Raw genomic sequence first — 12988 nt, 5'->3', positions numbered from 1 at the left:
AGAAAGCTTTGTTGTAATTTGGCAAAATTTAGGTCTGTAGGAAGCTTTTTCTGGTTGGTTCGTGAATGATTTTGATTTGGGGTGGGACAATAATTGCTGGCCAGAGTATTAAAGCCCACAAGATAATTAAATAATGCAAAGAGAACAAAGTGGACTTTGCAAGCTGTACTATTGTCACTGGACAGAGTCCAAAGGTGTTCCTGAAGAGAAGGTGAAGAAAAGACTCGCTCTACCTTCAAAATAAGTTCACTGAACCCTATCACAGAAAAAGAATTTTTAGGACTAGTCAGTAAGAGTCACAAAAAAAGATTTATTTAGGAAAGAAAAGTACACACTCGGAGTAGAGTTGGGTGTTCAGAAAATGAGATGCATTATAGTCTGGGGCTGGGTGTATTTATGAGAATTTGGCATGGAAATCTGTGGAAGCTGTGCATCTATGAAAACAGGAGATTCAATTTATAGGAGAAAGGTGATGGTCCTTCCCACAGGGCAAGGGTAATGGCCCATCCATAGGTGATAGCTACCACAGGTGATAGAGCAGTAGTCTATCCATAAGGGGAAAATTTTGCTCATTTTACTGTAAGGCAAAACTTGACAATCTATGTGCAGGTGCAAAAGACCCATCTACAGGTAGAAGGGAATGGCTATAGCGTATTGTGTCTTTAAGGACTTTTGAAAAAATTTTTTTTATTCTTGAAGCTGCAGTTTTTATTAAAAGAACAGTTTTAAAATTATGATTTGCTTTACTTCATTTCTACTCATATTTTTCCAACTTCATTATACTCCCTATTCTGTCACTCTGCTAAGAATTCAGATATTACCCAATGTCTTTATTATACAGCCTTGCTCCGAACAACATATATACTAAAATCTAGCTGATATTTTCATCTTAAAAATAAAATTTTTAAAGAAGTAAATTACAGTGAGTTTCCAAATTAATGGTACTAAAAAAATCTCTTTTTTGCCATAACTTGGGGCTATGAGTCTAAATCATGACTAGTGTGGAAGCAAAGTTAAGAGATCTAAAACAACAAAGGACAGGTGCACCCTTGGGCGTTAACTGTTATCAATTAAAAGTATGATCTGTATTCTTCCTTACCTTTTCTCTCCCAAAATCTTAACAACTTCAAACATCAGGTGTGTCATTAGAGCTAGGATTCCACTGTTACAGCATCTCCAATAATAAACTGGGTGAAAAAACAAAATTGTTGCTGAGAGACAGAAGACAAACTCCTAGGTCTTTAACCTGTTTCTCCTTAAAAACAGTATTTGTGGGTTTTTTCTCAGGCAATCAGGGACCCAAAGATGCTGTTACTAAAACAGTGACTCTTCACTTGTGCCTACAGATCCTCAATGAGTAACTAAAGCAGGACAAAGTTTGGCATCTCTGCCTTCATTTTATACCATTCCCTTTTATCACCTTATAACTTTAGGTCAAACATCTACCTGCTCAGCCCTGTATCGTGGGTGTGTATGTGTGAATTGGGGGATAAATCATTTATAGAGTGTCTCTCAAAAAATGCTGATATGAGGATTATTAGCTCTAAATTTACCTAACCTATCTCATCTTCCTTTAACAATAAGCACACCAAAATAAGAGCTTTGCAGGGACATTCAACTGTGAGCTTTTTTCCCCATGGAATAGTTATCTAAAATCTCCAGTCATTGCCCTAAACCTGCAGTCACCTGGGATTTCAGCAAATCATCTGCAAACTGAGATACCTTTTCCCCAAACAGAGGCAATTATTTCATGGGAGCCAAATTGTCCCTCAAGCCATAAGAATATCTCCAGAGCTGAAAAATCAGGACTAAAATAATAATCAGTCATACCCTACAGTCCCTTAAAATGGTGTGCCTGTGTCACTTGTCACAGTTGTGTCCCCTTCAGCTCTTCCATCTGAATTCACTTTCCTGTTTTTCCTTAACTTTCCTTTGTTGAGGGGGTTGACCTGATCTCTGTCAAGGCTATGCCCTCTTCAGCTTATATTTCCCTCAAGTTAAAGTTCTTCCTGTTCTCTCTTAATTTCCAATGAAAGCTTTTGGTTATAAATTTGTGTTGTTGCCCCAGGTTTAATTTTCATTATCACTGAAGCAAGGACCCATGATAGCCAGTGACAGTGGGAGAATATATTCATGCATTTTCCTACTAGATTCAAAGGGAATGTATTTGAAAACTAAGGTATGTACAGAAACTTACCAGCAGACATTTTCCAAGTAATTATGTCAAATATTATTATAAGGTCCCTAAAATGTTCCCTTATTAATTCTAATTTTATAATTTCAGTTGTTTCTGTATCTTAGAATCAAATTTTAATTATTTTTCTTCCTTGAAAGTGTAATATAGAAACTACACTGATCAATAAATTCCACTGAAACAGTCAAGGCAAAAACTTTCAAAGTGAATACTGCTACCAAAAACTTTATTAAAATTCCTAATTTAAAAATGTTTCTAGGACTTCTGGGAAGATTGTGGAGTGGTGCTCAGCAGAGAAAAAGCCTGTCCAATATTTGGAACCCAGACACTGGAATGTAGTAACTTGAGGAAGAAAAGAAGGAGGGCCCTGGGATTCAGGAATGATCTGAAGTGAGAATTAGAGCCCACAGGGAGAGCAAAGAGAGGGACCACAATACAGAAGAGAGAGGTGGCAAGCAGCACTTTCTCCCTGAGCCCTAGCTTGCAGCATGAGAGGAGCAGCTTGAACTTGCAGAAGCACAGTGACTACTGGCAAACCTAGAGGTCAACACAGAGAAATGCACCAGTGGAACGGAGCAGGGAACTTTGCGAACTGCAGTGGCTGATGAGTTATTTGGGTTCAAATGTCCCCCAGGAGAGGTCAATTTGCTACTAGCCATTTTGGAAAGGGGCCAATGAATCCCAGAATTCAGAGCAGCTGTGGGTTAGCTCCTTCTACAAGCTTCTACAAGCTGTGGGTTTCCTTCTACAAGCTGTGGGTTAGCTCCAAATACAAGGGTGAGGTGCAATTGAATTTACTAGGCAAGGCAAGTAATTAAACAGAGGGGAAGTAAAGAGAACCAATAAGAGGAAAATAACATGACAAGGATAACTCAAAACATATCAGATAGAACGATCAATGTAAATGGTCTCAATTTACAAATCAAAATAAACAGACTGGCAGAATGTATCAAGAAGCAAGATTCAACAATATGCTGCATACAAGAAACACATTTAATTCAAAAAGAAATTCATAAAATAAAAATCTAAGATTGGAAAACAATGCTTCAAGCAACAGAAATCCAGAAAAAAGCAGGGATAGCTAATCCATTTGCAAAGTGGATTTCAAGCCTGGTCAAGACAGACAAAGAAGTCACTATATTCTTGTCAAAGGAATAAATACCATAAATATATGTGCACCAAATACCAGTGTACCCAACTATATTAAACAAATATTAACAGATATGAAAAATCAAATAAGCACTAATATAATTGTAATGGGGGACTTCAATATCCCACTGTCACAAATATACTGATCAACCAGTCAAAACATCAGCAAAGAAATATCAGAACTGAACCAAATTAATGAACAAATGCATTTAGTAGATTCTACAGCATGTTCCACCCCACAACATCAGAATACACATTCTTCTCAGGTGGACATGGGATGTTCTTCAAAATAGACCACATACTACCTCATAGAATAAGCTTAAGTAAATGCAAAGCAATTGAAATTATTCCATGCACGTTATCAGACCATAGGGCAATGAAATTGGAAATCAATGGCAAAAGAAATCATAAAAACTGTGTAAATACATGGAAATAAAATAACACACTCCTGAACAACCAATGGGCCACAGATGAAATTAAAGAAGCAATCAGACAGTTTTTACAAATAATTGATAATGCCTATACAACATACTGCAATTTATGGGATTCAATGAAAGCAGTCCTTGAGGGAAACTTATAGTGGTAAATTCCCTCAGCAGAAAAACAGAATGAGCTCAAATAAATAATCTAATCTTGAACCTCAATCTTTTAGAAAAAGAAGAGCAAGTCAAGCCCAAAGCTTGTATGGTGGAGGAAATTACAGTGGACCCTCAAGTTACAGACTGCCCTGACATACGAACAACTTGGGTTATAACCAGAATTTTAGTTATAACTTATGAACAAAGTTTTGAGTTATGACCCAAATGCCATTACTTGTGTTTCCAGATGGTCTCAGATACAGATTTAACCCTTAAAGAACTCTGGAATGAACATTACAACATCCTTTCCTGTGTGAGATTAATTGAGAAATCCTGTGTGAGATTAATTGAGCCTCTAAGACATTGAGATCTGTCTGTATACAGGAGAGAGGCTTTGAAGGTTGTGTAGAGGAGCCTGAGGTTTCAATTGACCAATATGAGTTACAACCAGGCCTCTAGAATGAATTAAGTTCATAAATCAAGGGTCCACCGTTTAAAGATTTGAAGAGAAATGAATGCAGTTGAGACTAAGGAAGCAATACAAAGAATAAATGAATTGAAAAGTTGCTTCTTTGAAAATAAAATAAAATTGACAAACCCTTAGCCAAGCTTATCAAAAACAGGAAAGAAAAGACCCAAATCCATGCAATTACAAATGAAAAGGGTAAAATTACAATGGACCCAGCAAAAATCCAGAGGATCATCAATACCTACATCGAGAACCTATACGCCAATAAGATGGAAAACACAGAAGAAATGGACAGATTCCTAGATACATATGAATTACCAAAGTTGAACGAAGAAGACCTAAAAATTCTGAACAACCCAATATCAACCAATGAAATTGAAAATGTAATTAAAAACATATCAACTAAGAAAAGCCCAGGCTCTGATGGTTTCACTCCTGAATTTACAAAACATTTAGAGAACTATTGTCATTAATGTTTAAACTCTTCAATGAAATTGAAAGGGAAGCAATACTCCTGAATTCATTCCTGGAAGCAAGCATCACCTTGATCACCAAAGCAGAGAAAGACCCAACCGAAAAGGAAAACTATAGGCCAATCTCACTGATGAACATAGATGGAAAAATCCTTAATAAGATAATGGTAAATAGAATGCAGAAGATCATCAAGAAGATCATACACCCTGATCAAGTGGGATTCATCCCAGGGATGCAGGGATGGTTCAGCATACACATATCAATCAATGTAATACACTATATCAATAGAGCCCAAGACAAAAACAACATGATCATCTCAATAGATGCAGAAAAAGCATTTGACAAAATCCAACATACATTTATGATTTAAAAAACTCTACAAAAAATTGGAATAAATGGTCTCTACCTCAATCTGATAAAAACCATCTATGAAAAACCAACAGCCAATATCATACTAAATGGTCAAAAACTGAAATCCTTCACACTAAAATTAGGAACAAGACAAGGATGTCCACTATCACCACTCCTGTCCAATATAGTTTTGGAAACATTGGCCACAGCAATTAGACAAGGGAAAGAAATAAAAGGAATAAAGATAGGAACTGAAGAAGTTAAATTGTCATTATTTGCAGACGACATGATACTCTATATAGAAGACCCCAAGAACTCCACCAAAAGTCTTCTAGACTTAATAACCAAATTCAGTCAAGTAGCTGGATACAAGGTCAACACACAAAATCAATAGCTTTCCTGTACACAAACGACAGACTCACTGAAAGAGAAACTGGAGAAACTCCCTTCACAATAGCATCCAAAACATTGAAATACCTAGGAATTGACCTAATGAAAGAAATCAAAGACCTCTACGCTGAAAACTATAGCACTCTGAAAAAAGAGATTGAAGAGGATATCAGAAAATGGAAAGACATCCCTTGCTCCTGGGTAGGAAGAACCAATATAGTAAAAATGGCCATACTTCCAAAATTACTATATAGAGTCAATGCAATTCCAACTGAAATCCCAGCAGTATACTTCACAGACCTTGAGAAAACAATCTAAAAAATTCATTTGGAACAAGAGACCTAGAATAGCAAAAGCAACTCTGGGCAACAAAGACAAGGCAGGGGGTATCAAAATCCCCAACTTGAAACTATATTACAAAGCTACTGTAGTATAAAAACAGCATGGTACTAGCAAAGAAACAGACCCAAGAAACAGTGGAACAGATTAGAAGATGTAGAAATAATTCCAGATGCACTCAGCCACCTCATCTTCCACAAAGGAGCCAAACACCCTCACTGGAAGAAAGCCTCTTTAATAAATGGTGCTGGAAAATTTCGGTTTCAACTTACTAAAGATTAAAACTAGACCTATTATCTCTCACCATCCCCCAAACTGAAATCAAAATGGATCAAAGATCTAAATATTAAAATAGAAACACTGAACCAGTTGGAACAGAGGTTAGGTAGAACTCTTGAAGACATTGGCACAGTAAAAGATTTCATGAACAAAACCTCAGTTGCACATGAACTAGCACAAACAATCAACAAGTGGGATCTCTTCTTATGAAAAAGCTTCTGCACAGCAAGAGAAACCACCAACAATGTGAATAGACAACCCACAACATGGGAAAAAATTTTCACCAGCTATTCCTCAGACAAAGGTCTATATCTAGAATATATAATGAACTTTAAAAAAACAGACTTCCCAAATTTAAAGACCCGATACAAATGTGGGTATCTGAAATGAACAGACATTTCTCAGACAAAAAAGTAGAAACAGCAAATAAACATATGAAAAAATGTTCAACATCACTGGTCCTTCCAGAGCTGCAAATGAAAACAACACTGAGATTCCACATCAGCCCCGAAAGAATGGCTGCTATCATGAAATCAACCAATAACAAATGCTGGTGGGGCTGTGGGAAAAAAGGAACTCTGCTCTACTGCTGGTGGGAGTGTAGACTGGTGCAATCACTCTGGAAATCAGTATGGAGATACCTCAGAGAACTAGGATTGGAAGTCCCATTTGACCCAGCTATTCCTTTGCTGGGTATCTTCCCCAAAGAATTAAAAGAATCATACCACGGCGATATATGTGCACCCATGTTCTTTCCAGCACAGTTTGTAATAGCTGAAATTTGGAAACAACCCAATTGCCTATCAACTGGAGACTGGATAAAGAAAATGTGGTTTTTTAATAAAAGTGAATACTACTCAGCCATAAAAAATGAGAAATTAGAGACATTTAAAGCTAAATGGATGCACGTTGAGGTGATACTCTTAAGTGAAATAAATAGAACACGTGTAAATACTGAATAATTTCTCTGGTGTAAGAAACTGAAAGCATAAATAAGGATCAAAATGTATAACAGACAATGTGAAACAGGAAGAAAAGGGGCAGAGGGGAAGGGGAAGTGGGAAGGGTAGGGGAAAGGAAAGAAGGGAATGGAATTAATATGAGAAAATGAAAAAATGGAAACAAAGTCTTTGTAAATAGAGAGGGTGGAGAGGTTGAGGGGAAGTCAGGGGAACAGGGAAAAAGTAAGAATCAAGATATATTATGTATTATTATATATTATGTAAAGTTACAAATCTCCAATGATGAATGCCATTATATTTTATACCTAAAATGTACCAATAAAATTAATTTAAATAAATAAGTAAATAAAATAAAATAAAATAAAAAGAAATGACCAGCAGAGTGAAGAGACAACCCGCAGAGTGCAAAAATTTTTGCCAGCTTTTTCTCAGGCAAAGGACTAATATCTAGAACATATAAAGAACTCAAAAGCATCAATCCACCCAAATTTAAAGATCTAATCCAAAACTGGGCATCTGAAATGAATAGACACTTCTCAGATAAAGAAGTACAAACAGCAAATAAGTATATGAAAAAATATTTAACATCACCGGTCATTCTAGAGATGCAAATTAAAATAATACTGCGACTCCATCTCACTCCAGAAAGAATAGCTATTATCAAGAAATCAACCAATAATAAATGCTAGCATGCTTGTAGAGAAAAAGAAGCCCTTTCCCACTCTTAGTGGGAGTGTAGACTGGTGCAACAATTGTGGAAATCGGAATGGAGATTTCTCAAAAAACTAAAAGTAGAGGTTCCGTTTGATCCAGCTATTTCCCTTCTTGGTATCTTCCTGAAAGTATTAAAAGTATCATACCATAGTGATATACGCACACCCATGTTTATAGAAACATGGTTTGTAATAGCTAAATCTTGGAAATAGTCCAAATTCCCACCAAGCAATTAATGGATAAAGAAAATGTGAGTTTTTAAAAATACAATGAAGTACTACTTTGCCATAAAGAAGGATAAACTTGAGACATTTCTAAGTAAATGGTTGCACCTTGAGACCATACTCCTAAGTAAAATAAATCAGACACATATGTTCAAATATCACATGGTTTCTCTGGTGTGAGAAATGAAAAGTGTGAATAACAACCAAAATATATTGTAAAGATTGAGAAATAGGAAGAAAATGTTCAAATGAGAAGAGGAACTAGGGAGGGGGGATAGGGAAAGGAAGAAATGAGACAGGGAAAAGAAGAGAATATAAGGATAAAATGGATAAAAACCTTTTTAAATAAGGAGGGGAAATGGGTTGAAGGAAGGGGAGGAGTTGAGAGGAGAGGGAATGTGGAAAAAGGGAAGAATCAAGATCTGTCGTGTACAGGTACAAATTCCAGATGATGAGTGTCATATACATATATACACATATATATATATTACCATTAAAATTAATTTTAAAAGATAATAAAATATTCACCAACATACATCTGGTATCTTAGTTACTTTTTTCTTGTTGCTGAACTATCCAAAACCCAAATTTAAAGGGGGAAAGGTTTATTGATCTCACAGTTTGTAGAGGGCAGTCCACAGGTGGCTGGCTCCAAGGCTGAGTGTTACATGGCAGAGGGCTGTCGCAGAAGAACAGTGCCTTTGCAGGCAGCAGAAAGCAAAAGCAGCAAGTGACCTTTCTGGCCCTTTTATCTTATCCAGGCTACTGGGATTAGGGTGGTGCCAAACCATTCAGTGTACTTGTTTAGTCATCACACACCCTTAATCCCAGCATCACACACTCTAGATTCAGGCACCTCTGAAAAAGCCACTTATGACCGCATGAAGCTTTGGGGGACATCTAGACCCAAAATATAATCTCTGGTAAGGATTTAATATGCAAAATATATAAAGAACTCAATAGCAAGAAAATAATCCATTCTTAAGATGGGCAAAAATCTTAAATAAACATCTATGAAAAGGAAACATACCAATGGCCTACAGGTATGTGGAAAAGATTCAAACATTACACATCAACATAGAAATGTAAATTAAAACAATGTGATGTATCAATTTACTCCTGTTAGGATGACTAGTATCAAAAGACAAATGATGGGCCAGGGATTTAGCCCAGTGGTGCTGCTGAGGCCTGAGGCCTGCCTCCTCGCAAGCACAAGGTCCTGAGTTCAATCCCCATAGCAAAAAAAAAAAAAAAGGACGAATGACGATAAGGCCTGGCAGAGACAAGAGGAGCAAAAAGACAAACACTTGTACTCTGTTGGTGGGAATATAAATTAGCATAGCAATTATGAAAAACAAAATGGAGTTTCCTCAAAAAGTTACAAATAGAGCTACAATATGATCCAGAAATCCCACTCTGGGAATATATTCAAAGAAACAAAATAATTATCTGTAAGAGATATCTGTACTCTCATATTAATTATGATATTCATTGTAATGGACAAGATATGGAAACAGGCTAAATGTCCATGGATGGATGAGTGGGTAAGAAAATGTGATATATATTCACAATATAGTATTCATCTGTTATTTGCAACAACACAGATGAAGTTGAAGGACATTGTGCTAAATGAAATAAGACAGAAAGACAATACTACATAATCTCATTTTTTGTATAATCTAAATTAAATTCAGACTCAGAAGCAGAGTAGAATTGTGTTGTTCGGGGCTAGCAGGAAGGAGAGGTTGAGAGATTTTAGTTATTGATACAAAGGTTCAGTTACATGAAATGAATAAGATCTGGAAATCAAATGTACAGTATAGTGACTATAATTAATAGTACTCTATTATACACTTGAAGTTTGCTAAAAGAGTAGATCTTAAATGTTACCACCATACACACACACAATAGTAATTATGCCAGGTGATGGATATTTTAATTAGTTTGATAGTGGTAATCCTTTCCAACCACATGTGTGCATATATCAAAGCATATTGTACACATTAATATACACAATTTTTGTTGATTATACCTCAATGAAGCTTGGAGGAGAAAAGTCTATAGAAAATAAATATATGGACTGAATTAGAAAAAAATATTTCTAGAATTATTTTTCCATATTGTTTAGGTAAATAAACAAGGCCTACAAAGAAAATGAAAATAATGTAAGAGTTCTCATTAAAGATTTGAATAGGCACAAATAAGAAAGATTGGAAATAGTTCATTAATATTTCATATTTTATAACAATTATTATTTTGAAACTGAGTTCACAAATACAGACAGTAACAAAAAACCATTGATATGTGGAAAGAGAGTGAAAGAGAGAGAAATTTATTTCTTTTTGAGCCACTAGAGAGCTATGCATGCAATGTAATCTTAAAGAACTGAATTTCAGAAAGGGGTGAATCCTTTTAGAGCGCACTTACTTTCTTCCATAGGTTCAAGTGACTCATATTGGTTTACATAAGCATCTTGACTTCCATGCCCCAAAAGGAGGAGAGTTTTGGTGTGCCATGCTAAGGACAAATAAGAAAAGCTTTTAATAATCACATCAATTTGCTGAAAATTTGGAATCTGGAGCAATCCCCAGTGCAGAAATAATTCTCCTGAACAAGTCTATGATGATTCAGAATGCACACAGAGCTGGAATGCCAAGTCTAGCGGTGCTTAGAGCCTGTTATGGCTTGTGTCTGAATATCCCCACCAAAGCCTCATGGAGTCATAGGTGGAGCTTTTTCAGAGGTGGTGGCTGGATCTAGAATGTATGATGCTGGGATTAAGGGTGTATGATTCCTAAATTACTTCACTGGTTGGTTTGGCACCCACACGAGGACAGATATCCTAGATAGAATGTAAAAGGGGTAGAAAAAAGCTTGTTGCTAGTCACTTGCTTTCTGCTTTGATGGTCTTCTGCCTGCCATGAACTGTTTCTCCTCCGTGATGCCCCTCTGCCAGGCCACCCTGCCTTGGAGCCAGGCAGCTATGGGCTGAAACCTCTACAAACTGGAGCCAAATAACCCTTTCTCCCTTTCACTTTGGGTGTCAGTTATCTTGTCTCATTATTGACTCACTAATGAGACAAAAATGACTAAGACAGACCCTGAAGTCTCATTTCAAGGATGTCTTTTTTTTTTTTTTTGGTACGGGGATCAAACTCGGGTCCCTGCACTTGCACAGCAGGCGGTGAAACCACTGAGCTAAATCCCCGCCCTATTTCAAGGGTGTCTTTAATACCCATATTATGGAACTTGACCTCAAGATACTTGGCACAAGAAGTGTGTTAATTTTGGTAAACCCAGCCTCAGACCTGGCTCAACTCCTAACTGGATCTAAGGATCTCTCTGTAACTATCTAATAGTGGAAAAGAAGGGAAGATTTATTCTATCCCCTGTTCTTCAAACATACTACCCATCATACAACAGAAAATAATAATAACATATGCAAAGAAACATGATGTGACCCACAATCAAGATTTTAAAAAATAAAAGAATAGGGCCGGGATTTAGCTCAGTGGTTCTAGTGCCTGCCTTGCAAGCTCAAGGTCCCGAGTTCGATCCCCGGTACCGAAAAAGAAAAACGAAGAGAACCAAATCGCAGATGGTCCAGAGATAGGGTTATCATAGCACAACCCCAATTGTGTGTGTGTGTGTGTGTCTGTGTGTGTCTGTGTGTGTGTGTGTCTGTGTCTGTGTGTGTGTGTCTGTGTGTGTGTCTGTCTGTGTGTGTCTGTGTGTGTGTGTGTGTCTGTGTGTCTGTGTGTGTCTGTGTGTGTCTGTCTGTCTGTGTGTGTGTGTGTCTGTGTGTGTGTGTGTCTGTGTGTCTGTGTCTGTGTGTGTGTGTGTGTCTGTGTGTGTCTGTGTCTGTGTGTGTCTGTGTCTGTGTGTGTGTGTGTCTGTGTGTCTGTGTGTGTGTCTGTCTGTGTGTGTGTGTTCTGTTTTTGTTTTGGTACCAGGCATTGAACTCAGAACCTTGCACTTGCCACTTGTGAGGCAGGCGGTGGAACCACTGAGCTACATCCCCGGCCGAACACAACCTGAAATAAATCATAAAATTTCAGATAACCTAAAAGAGAAGGAATCTCAGCAGAGAAATATTCTAAAAAGAACCAGGTGAAAATCTGAGATATTAAAACTGTCATCACCTGCCTCACAAGCGCAAGGAACTGAGTTTGATCCCCGGTACCAAAAAAAAAAAAAAAAAACTATGGTGTCTGAGTTAAGTATTTGTTAAACAGTCTAAAGTCACTAAATTCAGTAAAATAAAAATGAGAAAACTCATAGGTCAGTAGCAATCATATAATCAGAATGACTGATTTTAAAAAAGAATAACAAGAGAACCTCAGAGATTTGTGGGAAAATAACAAACAGTCTAATATGCATGTAATTGGACTTGCAGTCAGAGTGAAGAGAGAAAATCAGACAGAATTATTTGAAGACATGATGGTAAAGAATTTTCCCAAAATCAATGCAAGATATTAATCCCTAGATACAAGAAACTTAGAGAACTCGATGCAGGCTAAATACTAAAAAGAAATCACACCTAGGCTTATAATAGTTGCTCTTCTGAAAACAAAAAATAAGTAGAAAATATTACAAGAAGATCAACAAGTCACATTAAATTTACAGAGACAATAAAGTATTTCTTTAAATAACTGTGGCCCATTATGTGCATGTTCGTGAGAGTGGAGTTGTATCCTTAAGTGTCCTCAGATGCCATTTGATAAAAAATTAATAGGAATTTTTTTCATTTGATGTTGTTCTACTTCCACAACAGTAATAGTTAACTAGCCACTGTTTTACTCATTCCAAGAGCAAATACTTTAAATGAACATCCATATTGTACCATCCAGGGGTGTATGGCAAAG

At 36.8% G+C, this 12988-nt stretch overlaps 1 long non-coding RNA gene across 1 annotated transcript in view; it reads right to left on the bottom strand.

Moving 5' to 3' along the window:
- The window catches only part of LOC147828423 (uncharacterized), a 54725-nt gene extending 45902 nt beyond the window's left edge, over positions 1–8823 (bottom strand). Inside the window, exons 1-2 of the long non-coding RNA XR_015450830.1 lie at positions 8742–8823; positions 1100–1187 (exon numbers count right to left, since the gene is read on the bottom strand). This is a non-coding gene — a long non-coding RNA (uncharacterized LOC147828423). The remainder of the gene's footprint in view (positions 1–1099; positions 1188–8741) is intronic.
- Between the last annotated feature and the right edge of the window lie 4165 nt (positions 8824–12988).

This window comes from Heterocephalus glaber, unplaced genomic scaffold, assembly GCF_053883595.1.
Source record: "Heterocephalus glaber isolate CG9 unplaced genomic scaffold, H.glaber_assembly_v1.0 deba00001097, whole genome shotgun sequence".
Taxonomy (NCBI): Eukaryota; Metazoa; Chordata; class Mammalia; order Rodentia; family Bathyergidae; genus Heterocephalus; species Heterocephalus glaber.
This window is presented reverse-complemented; position numbering and strand designations above follow the sequence as displayed.